The following is a 10,578-nucleotide window of genomic DNA, read 5'->3' as shown; positions in this document are numbered from 1 at the left end:
CGATAGACTGATCACCTATCGATCTTTCTTCCCATCGCCGAGCGCAATCCCAGACGTACCCTTTTCCCGCCGGCTTGATTTACGGATGGATTCACTGGCTTGGGCCCTGCCAGCTGGAACAACTCGTGTGGTTGTTCAGACGACCGGGCCACCTACGTCGTGATTGCAAGCGGCGCGACTAAAGTTTTTTGCAACCGATAAGTTGTGTCTGCCTCTCCCATTCACCAGCCCACCCTAATGTACGAGCAATCTCTAAATTACCTCGAGTCGGCTCCGGCCATCCGAGACACCAGACAGATCAGGAAACTGCAAAATGATTTCACTGCTAGAATGGAGATCAATTGTATGAAGTTCTTATATTATTCAAATGTAATAATTACGGAAGTATCGTCCTCTTCTCCTAACATTTCAATAACCTACATTCTTCACAAGCACATAAACCATTAATTCATCTTTTTCAAAAATAACCCCTTAAAATAGCCTAATAGTGCCATGTTTCATAAAGGTTTTACAAGGTTTAAATGTTGTCTTTGAATCCTGCAGGAGAGATTTGTGATCTAACACATCTGGAGTAGTTACACCTACCTTCTTAAAGGAAGGGTTTTCAGATAATTCATCACTTATCAATGGCATTGAAACTATAACTTGCTGAAAAAGCTATTATTTTAAATCCAAACATATAAAACATTATTATTTTGAATCTCAAATATTACATCACTGAGAAGGTTGTATATATAAAAATTGAAAGCTGTTTGTTGAACTAAGTATGGAAAGCTGTTGAAAGAAAATATAGAACATTGCTGCCACGTTTTTTAAAACCCTTAATAAACTATTTTAAAACCAAAAATGCAGCTGACCTTTACTTTTAATGGCAGATAGAGCATCCCTGTAATTAAATGTAAATAACACAGAACACAAAGATTAACAAATAATGTATCCCACCACTAAAGCCCTGAAAAATAAACATTATACTGAAAATATTATTTTTGGCGTGAAACAAAAGACTTATATAAAAGGTTTCAAGTGCAAAAGATAAACATACTGTTGCCTTTTGAAAAATGTATTTTTCTAATTTGCTCCTCTTGGAAATTAGCATTTAAATGACTAATTTGCAATTTATGCTCTGTGAATTGGAGTAAATAAAGTAATTAGGAGCAATCTGCAGGTACATGGGCCAAATTATTAATGGTGAATCTTATTTTTTAAGCTGAGTCTGTAGAATAGAATGTTTGATATTTTGTAGAACCTCTGCTCCCATTCATGTAGACTTTAGAATGACAAAGAGCAGAGTTTTGTTGACAAAAATCAAGAATGCCAGTATTTGACTTGATGGCAGGGTGTAGAGTCATTATAATCAAGAGTGGTAATGCAGCCAACTCTTTAAAACTATGCAGAAGTCCCAGTATTGTGAAATACAAACACAAAGGTGATATTCTCTCCAGACAGGATTCTGGATGGAAGTAGCAGAAACAATCAGGACAATAGGGCTAGGGACAAACATTAAAAAAGTCTGAGCCTGAATTGATTCAATCTTTGCAGGTTAGTCTAACCTGGTTAGGCTAAATTAGTTTTGTAACCAGGCAGACAACCCAGAAATGCAGGCACACACCTGCAGTAGCTCAGGCTAGAAGCCGGAGGTGCTAGAGCAGCCCTCCCTCCCCTTGCACAGAGATGAGCTATGGAGGGCGTGGCCAGGCCTGGGCACAACGCTGTGATTAGGGAGGCATTCCCCACTCCTGAACAGCCCAGTGGGGAATGTTTATCACCCTTAACTCACTGTTTATCACCCCATTAAGGAAACAGAGGGACATTACAAGCTGTCTGTTGATTCTGCCTTTGTCCCATGTGCCACAGCTTGGAGGTAGCCAGCATGTGGTCTCCTAGCTAATGCTGAGGTGTCTGTGAGGGTAGATAGCTGGCTTAGCAGAGAGAGAGAGAGAGAGAAAGAGAGGGGGAGGGGGAGAGAGAGAGAGAGAGAGCGAGAGAGAGAGATAGTGTGTGTGTGTGTGTGTTTGGGGTAGGGAGGGGAGGGGAAGGGAGAGGAGAGATGCCAGGCAGATGCTTGCAGAGACTGCCAGAGCTGCAGCCAGGGAGCAGAGGGGAGGCCAGCCCTGCTGCAGAGCAGAGAGCCCAGCCCAGAGAGCATGCTAGGGGAGCCTGGTTTATCTTAAACTAGCAAGGGGTCTGGGACAGACATTGCATAAACCAGCTTGAGTCAAATCAGTTAAGTCTGATACTACATTCAACCAGGTTTATCTCAAACCAGTTTCAGCCATTCTCAGACTGGTTTATGTGCCCTGAACATCTGTTTTGTTACAGGTTTAAACCAGTTTCTGACAAAGGAAGTAGTACAAATAGAGTAATTTAATCTATATGTAATCACAACATTACAGATACAAATAAAATATGCAAGGATTTTTTTTTTACTAGATGATAAATGTATACATATTATTTCCTACTTACTTATCATTTTCTGCTTTGAATTTATTTTTTCAACTTGGACAGCAAATAATTCCCCTTCATAACCCATAAAATGTTTCAAATGGGGGTCTTTTTAAAGTATCTGTACTCAGGTTTTCAGTGGAGCTAGTTTATACTAGCTGATTCAGGATGTTCTATCAAAGAAAAGCTGTTTGAATAAATTCATCTAATACTTTACAATATGCAGTGACAACTTTTAACATCTGATGATAATCTAAAAAAATGACTCTGATAGTTATAATAAAAAGGTGTTCATTAAAAAACACACACATTCTTACACAACACATCTGCTGACTACTATTTAGTGGCAATAGGCTTACTCCTCTTAGAACTGCTGAACTAATAGTTCACTGGATTCCTGTTCAAGCATCATCAAAAGACAAAAGACCTGTAAACGGAATTCCATAGCATCAATGCCTGTGAAATCTCATTACATATGTAAGGGAGGAACGAATTTGGTCTACAAAATCTTAGTTATATCTAATAGGGCATGAACTGGAGTTAAAGAGGCGCTAAAATATCAAACACCTTGATGTTCAAATCCCACACTGATTTTGCAACACAGTAGGGCGCATCTATGTGGTGGAGTTGTGCCCCAGGGTGACTGTGAAGCCCTCTGGTGGCCATGTATCTCTTGCCCTGCTCAATTTCTATTTTAGCCCTCACTTATTTGCTCTCCTGCCATGTCTTGTTTTTACTAAAGGTTGCATCAGGGGATGCTGCCCATGGGCCTTAGAGTGAGCCTTAGTCCACTTGCAGTACCACTGGGTCTCTCCTGGGCCCCAACTGCTTTGATTCAACCCTTAAGTTCAATTGACCCCCTTGGCTGGCCTTTGGCCCTGCAGGGCTCCTGTAGCTTGGAGGGCTACAGTGCATATCTGTACTCATCCTGGGCGCCCACAGCCTTAAGGACTCTATGCATGGCTCCCTTTCCTCCCCTATACCACACCCAAAGCCTCATGGATGTTACTATGACAGCGTTCCCTCTGTTGAGGCTCCAGCCTCCTCAGCCTCTGCCCCTTTAATCTAGCTAGACCTTCTAGCCTGGGCCCCCTGTATTGGACCTGGCTCTGAGGCACTAGCTCTCACTTGTCTTTTTCAATCACTGGGCACCTGGCCCCTGTCTGTGGGCCCCAGGCCCCTGTGGGGCTGTGCCACTCTGGTTCTGGGTCCCTGGCCCCAGTGTGGCTGCACTCCTCTGGTCCCTGTCTGCTCTATAGCCTTGCATTGCACTTTTCTCTGGGCTCAACAATAGCTCAGGCCTTAAGCCTGCCCCTGGCAAGGCTCAAGGCTATCGTGTGCCTCTTGGGCACAAATGGGATCTCCGTGAACCTCCCCTTACATTACCAACTCAAACTGCCAATATAAACAGTAACATAAACCATAAGCCCCTGGGCTATAACAGAAACACAAACAACAGCAGAAGCAGCCCTCTTCCTCTTTAAGAGGGCAAGTTCTCATCATCTCCCAGTGCACCTTACCTATACACTAACCCCGCTCTAGTCCTGCATACCCTTCCCTGGGCACGTGGACCCTCTGGTAGGCACCCCAAACCCTCTGGGGGTTAACTTAAAAGAAGGCCACTTGCCTGTAAACCCAGACTTTCTCTTGTCTCTGTTTCCAGGCCTGCAGAGTTGTCCAGCAACATCCAGGTCCTTCTAGGAGCCCTGCAGACAGGAGCTCCTCACTTCATAGTTGCTGGGGAGAGACTACCTGAGACCCATACAGGCTCTGGGCTTATACAGCTCCAGCCTGAGCCCTTTTCCAGTCAGGTGAATCCCTCATTAGCTCCCCCCTGACACTTGAAAGCAGCCTCTCAGGCTGCTTGTTCTCTTAAAGGGGGAGGCACATCCCAGTGCCCTGTGACAGCCTACACAGGATGCTATGTCGCCATAGGGACAAGGTAGTCTCTACAGCAACATCAGGAGGCACGAACCATGACATCAATGCAACTGTGCAGTAGCAACAAGATGTTCATTGCTACTGCACAGTAGGGTCTGAAACAACCCGTGCGCTACTGGGATTGTACAGTAATGGCGGTGCCAGTACTGTGCGGTCATTTAGTACTTGCTTTAGCAAAATACTAAAACAAAGTACTAAGTGACTGTGCAGTAACAACTGTGCAGTCGGGTGCACGTATAGATGTGCCCAGTTAGAAATAAACATGCCCAGCATGGTCCCATCATAAATAATTTCTAAATAGCATGTAGAAGTCTAGGCCTTAGTTTTGTAAGAGACGCATGTTTATATTTAGAACCTGAGTATTGAATTAAATACAACTCTTAAATGCTGGATTGGGGAACATTAAAAAGTCAGAGTCCATTCAGTTTTCTAGAATATAGGTGTTCTAAAAAAGCAAGTATAGAAGCCTGCCTGCCCAGTCTTCTGGATTAAACCACATTTGCAAACAACATGAGCAGTATCCGATTAAAATCTTAATTCTAGCTAAGCAAAAACTTTGAACATAAAGCAAAAATAATTTATTAGTTTCAGTGTTGTGTCATATATTATAAGTGGGGCTGATCAAAAATTGGAAGAATTCCACAAAGAACTTCAATATTGTTTCTATATCCTGAGTTTCAAAGAGAACAATTTTGGATAGGTTTAATTTTTCACAAAATATTATTATAAAGTTTATTTCCCTTTTTCCTTTTTTTGTGCCACAACAGAACTTTGGGGTTAAGATCCTTTATTTTCATAAGTGTAAGGATCTAACATGGTGTTGCTGACTCATGCATTACTTCTGGGAGAAATTTTTCACTTATTTTCTCATTACTGTACTACCATTATGTACAAAATAAAATAAACAACCCCCCCCACACCAAATGACTGCCACTTTCTGAGATCCAATTAAAATGTTGCCATGTAAGATTCTGTCTTAAATAGTTTGAACATGAGTATACAAAAGTTCTTAGCTTTGCCTTTATCTAATTCAGACTATTTATAGTGCATTCCAAACTCCCAAGTTGTATAAAGAACACAAATACATGTGAAGCTGTGAATGCATATTTCCATTGTGTCAACTAATTGAAATAAATGGGAAATAGACAATTAAATGGTTGCACAGTGTGTAAGCTCATTAGATAATAGCTAAAAGCCCCGTACTGTAGAAAATTCCAGAGTGTGTTATTCTACTAATACATTTGTCAATCGCTTTAATTAATAAAATTAAAGAACAGAAAGAAAGAAGAACTGCTGAAGAACTGTGTATACAGGATATGACAAAGACAAGTGCTATTTAATCACTATAATTCTGTGACTGACTGGACCTCTGCCCTGATAGTTTTACATTTCTCATCTTCTCTAGAAGATTTGGCATTAAATGTTTAGGTTTCTCAGACTTCACTGGTTCTTTGACTGTATTCCTGTTCATATAGTAAATGTATGAATCATAAACAATTTTAAGTGCCAAGATGATTATAATGAACATTTCAAAGACTGAGTATCAATATTTTGTAAAACCCTTTGATGGCAGTATCTGGTAGCTAAAACTAAACAATTACTTGTAAGTGTTAAATACCTAATATCAAGCAAAAAAGTTGATCTGATAAAATAAAAAGGATGGTTATTAAGAACCATGACAAAAGTTTTGGTTATGTATAATTTGAGAAGGTTCAATTAATCAATGAAAATGATACTTATTGGAAATGTATCCCTTCTTCTTGCGGGTGGCCGAGCTTGGGATCCGGGAAGGAGTCGGCTGGGTTGTAGCCACAAACCCGGCACGTACAAATGGGTACTTGAGACAGCTGGAGTAGAATTAGGCACAAACGCGTACTGGTTCAAACAAAGATGGCTTTACTTACACTGTCACGATGTACAGCGTAGGAAGAAAGTTACAGACTTCAAACTTCTGTTCCAATCAAACCGAGGAGCTCTTATAAGATGAGATATCTTTAAACTCGAGCATGCAGGACACGGGGGTACGTCGGGGGGTCATCGACGGGGAGTTGTAGCGGGTGATCAGACCTTCAGGTTCCACTCCGAGACGAGCACGGAGTTCTCCAACCTGGGCGGAAACGACTCCAACCCTTTATACGGCTAGCGAGCCAATTGCCAGCCGCCACGTAGAAATAATTTGAAACCGGCCAATCAGAGTATGCGCATTTGCATATGAACGGCGGGAACTTTTTCCACGCTGGGGCTCTCCACCATGCCGAGAATTCCCCTGTCTCACCGTGCCTTGTGCTAGAAAGTTCCACTGTACCGAGGCACTCAACTAATCAGTTCTGACACTTCTATGGATTGTATCCTATTCAACACCTATCTGCAAAGGGATTTTTTATTTGTAAGTATTTACCAATACTTTAGGTGAAATATTTGCCCATGTCCAAAATGTAATAGACTTTTTTTTATTCACTATTACTAATGGTATTTGATTGGTTACTTAGGTCATATGACTGTTTCTGCTTCCTGATTTGACAGAAAACTTTTAAACAAGAGAATATAATGGATACTGAATGACAAACAACATTTACTCCACCTGCAAATACTTTCAGATGTGGACAGACATCACATTTGAAGTATTTCAAATGCCTTTGACATGTTTCAAAGGAGGAGCTGAACAAAGGTACATGGCCTTTGAAAACCTCTGGAAATGGCCAAAGTGCTTCAAAGTGACCCTGTTGAAATGAAGTACTATTTAGAATTGTTTCAAAGTAAAGCTCTTCTTACCTATTGATGCTCTATAGCCGGGGTCAGCAACCCCTGGCACGCATGCTGAGCATGGCATGCAAGGCCATTTTGCTCAGCATGCCACCACCAGCCCAGGCTCTAAGCAGCTGCTGTCAGCCACGGAGCCCAAGCTGCTCCCAGCAGGCGGCTGGGAGGGCCGCAGCAAGCCCTCCTGCAAGCAGACCAGGGTCCATGGGCTGGCTGCAGCTGGGAGGCTGCAAACAGCTGCTCTGGGTTTTGGCATGTCGGCACTCTGGCACCTTCCAAGGTAGACATTGTGTTTTTTTCGGCACTCCGGCCAAAAAATGTTGCCTACCCCTGCTCTATAGAGTGCAACAGGAAATCTCCAGATCATCCCACAATTCCCCTCTATTCCACCATGGAGGGAACAGCAGGAAGAGCGAGGCAAACTGTCAGTGAGTGCTGTCCCGTGTGCTCCACCTCTGCTTTCCCACACTGGCCCCTAGCAAAACCATGAGGCCTCATGCTCCCCCTCAAACTGGGAAGCCACATGCTGCAGTCAAGACACTAGAGACTCAACACTCCCAACTACACCAAAGCTGGGTGACCAGAAACCCTATACCATGGTTGTGGCCAAAGCTGGGATCCTGCTCCCATTCCCTGCATACCTCCCAATTCTGGTGGCAAAGAGGGGTGGGAGTTCTCCAGTCTCCTAGGTCCAGGTGGGTCAGAGGGTGCTCCAGAAGAGCTGGGGTGGAGTAGACAGAAGAGTGCTCACTGATGCTGTCTCCACCACATGTAAAAAGGGTCTGTAAAGCTTTATAGACAGTCCACTACACCCCACCCCCAGTGGGCAGGTGGGAACACAGCCACAGGTTATCCTTGCTCTTTGCAGTGCCCCCAGCTGGACAGTGTGCCTCTGTATGCAGCCACAGTGATTCTGAAGTGTTTCAGCTCGGGGGTGTGACAAGGGGCTGCATGACCATCTGCAGCTGAAACACTACATTTTTTAAGCATGTTAACATGTAGCTGCACTCTGAAACACTTCAGTTGTTACATTTGTCTATACCCTTACAAAAAAAATCACAGAACTTCAGATACTCTTGGTTTATTCCATTTTACATAGTGTCCTTACCCTACCCACACACAAAATCTCAAAGGAGATTTTGTAACTTAAAGCTCATAAAAAAGGTAATTCAATTTTGTGCTGGGCAAGCTGCTAGAGACTGCATCTGGAGATTTTTTTTTCCTGACTTCTATTGCATTTGATTTAGCTTAATACATTCAGCTAAATGTCATTGCCAATGGAAAAGTCATCTTTATGTTCTTGTTTACATGTATTATAATAAATTTCTGGTAATGTGCATAAGATTTCTCACGGTTCCCATTATTCGGATTCAGTACGATATTTACTATAATCTAAATATAATAGGATTTCTTGATGTTGAAAAATGCAGTTTATAATCTTCAACTTGATTTTGGCTTGCTAGTGTTTGGGATTAACATGTTTCATATTTCTAGAGTTTAGAATTATTTCCCAGGTAGAACATAAGATCCTAATTACTTCTGAATATTTGAAAAACTGCATTAAATAATGCATTTCTTGCACATCCAAAGCTCCCACTGAATTCAGTGGAGATGAGACAGTTGCACAGGCCATGAAAAACAGGGCTGAATTCTTTATGTGTTTTTTTTAAACGTTACTACTCATGCTACTCAGATTTCACTGTATATAACATATTAAATTACAACGTATGCATACCTTATTATGTTACCTCACATATGCTTTAGACATAACCTTCACATTAGACGGGCAGCACATGATTGCTAATATTAAAAGGAGCAAATATCTTATCTAGTTTCATATTTCCTCTGGCTTATGGTCCAAGTTTCAATTTATAAAGTAAGCAGTAACATCACAAAATGTGAATGGTACTTTACAAGCCAATACCACAATCACCTTGTGCAACTCAAGAAATTCAAAACCTTAAATATATGACTATCACCCAAGACGGTGACTATTTACTTCAAGTTCCTTAAAAATGTCTTACATATCACCAACATATCAACACTTTAAAATTGTACAGATGTTCAAATAAAAATGTTCATTATCTTCTTGTTTCTGAAATGTCACTGAATAATACTCTGATTTTAAAAACACGCTATTCCCTAACTGATCTCAGTTCTGTGATTCAGCTACCATCTTCCCACCTCAAACCAAATGTTTGCTTAACTTTATCATATCGTTTCTATGATAGCATCCAGCAATGAACAACAAACAATAAAAAGTAGCTGGAATGTCTACTTCACATTTACAAAATACTTGCTTACTTTAGCAGTTGTTCCAAAAACAAACTTGTCATAGCCCATTAGAACAAATAAAATCCGTGAAAATCCTCTGTCTTGCTCTCAGTTACCGAAGCCCAAAGCAATTTTTTATTTGACTTGATGGTAATACATAACATTGGGGGGAATGGTAGGGAAGGTTGGGGACAGGACTAAGATTTGATTGCCAGAAAAAAACACAATGGCAAGTGAATGTATTTTATATTGTGTAACTATTATTTTGATTTATTACCTCAGCAAAGGTTGCACATATTTTCATTTTTGGCATTTGCTATCCTACAGATCACGAGAGGCCTAGATCGTGGTGCTCAACCTCTTGGCCTTGCAGACAAGGTGAGTGGCCTGGAGCCAGTCCACAGGCTGGATAGAGCTCAGAATGGCAGGAAAAAACACTGGGGCCTGGCACCACCCCTTCCTACCAGGATTGGGCCTTGAGGGCTCTGGCACTGCCTCCTTATATCCCTGCATGCTGAGATTGGCCCTTTGAGTGGTCTGACACCACCCTCTCCTGTTATGGTTGAACCCCATTGGCCCTCGTACCACCCCCTCTCACCCCTACATGCCAGGTTTGGGCCCCAGTGCTATCCCTGGGCCCCAAGATTGGGCCTGCACCAATCTCTCCCACCCCCAAGTGCCAGGATTGGGTGGTGTGGGCCCAGAACCACTCCCTCTCACTTTTCCACACTGGCATTGGACCCTTGCACTGCACACTGTTCCTACCTGACCCTACATGCTGGGATTGGGTGTCTGATTTATAACACAGGGCCTGGGGCTCCCTATGGATCCAAAAATTTGGCAGCAGAGAAGTGAAGCCACCACTCTCCTACCACCTAATTTCTGGACCCATAGGAAGCCTCATGGGCTAGCTGACATGGCACTGTAGGCCACATCTGGCCTGTGGCCCAGGGGCTGAGCACCCCCCTCTTCCAGGTGTTTACACACTGACTACCATTTCTGAACCATAAGGAGGCCAGTTATATCTTTAGCCAGGTACAGACATTCAAAAAGCCCAAGGCAGAAGTGATCTAAGTAACACACTTTACTCTAAGCATCCTAGGTTAGACGGAGAGTGAGAAGAACATGCATTTGCCTGGGGGGGGGGGGGGGGGGGGGGGG

The 10,578-nt window shown here is 42.6% G+C and overlaps 1 protein-coding gene across 16 annotated transcripts in view; it reads right to left on the bottom strand.

Annotated features, from left to right (window-relative positions):
* Window positions 1-10,578, bottom strand: part of CCDC141 (coiled-coil domain containing 141) — a 207,869-nt gene that overhangs the window by 186,812 nt on the left and 10,479 nt on the right. The gene's annotated exons all lie outside the window — the stretch shown is intronic.

Source organism: Alligator sinensis, unplaced genomic scaffold (genome assembly GCF_000455745.1).
Source record: "Alligator sinensis unplaced genomic scaffold, ASM45574v1 scaffold871_1, whole genome shotgun sequence".
NCBI lineage: Eukaryota > Metazoa > Chordata > Crocodylia > Alligatoridae > Alligator > Alligator sinensis.
The sequence above is the reverse complement of the archived record's forward strand: the minus strand, read 5'-3'. Positions and strand labels throughout refer to the sequence as shown.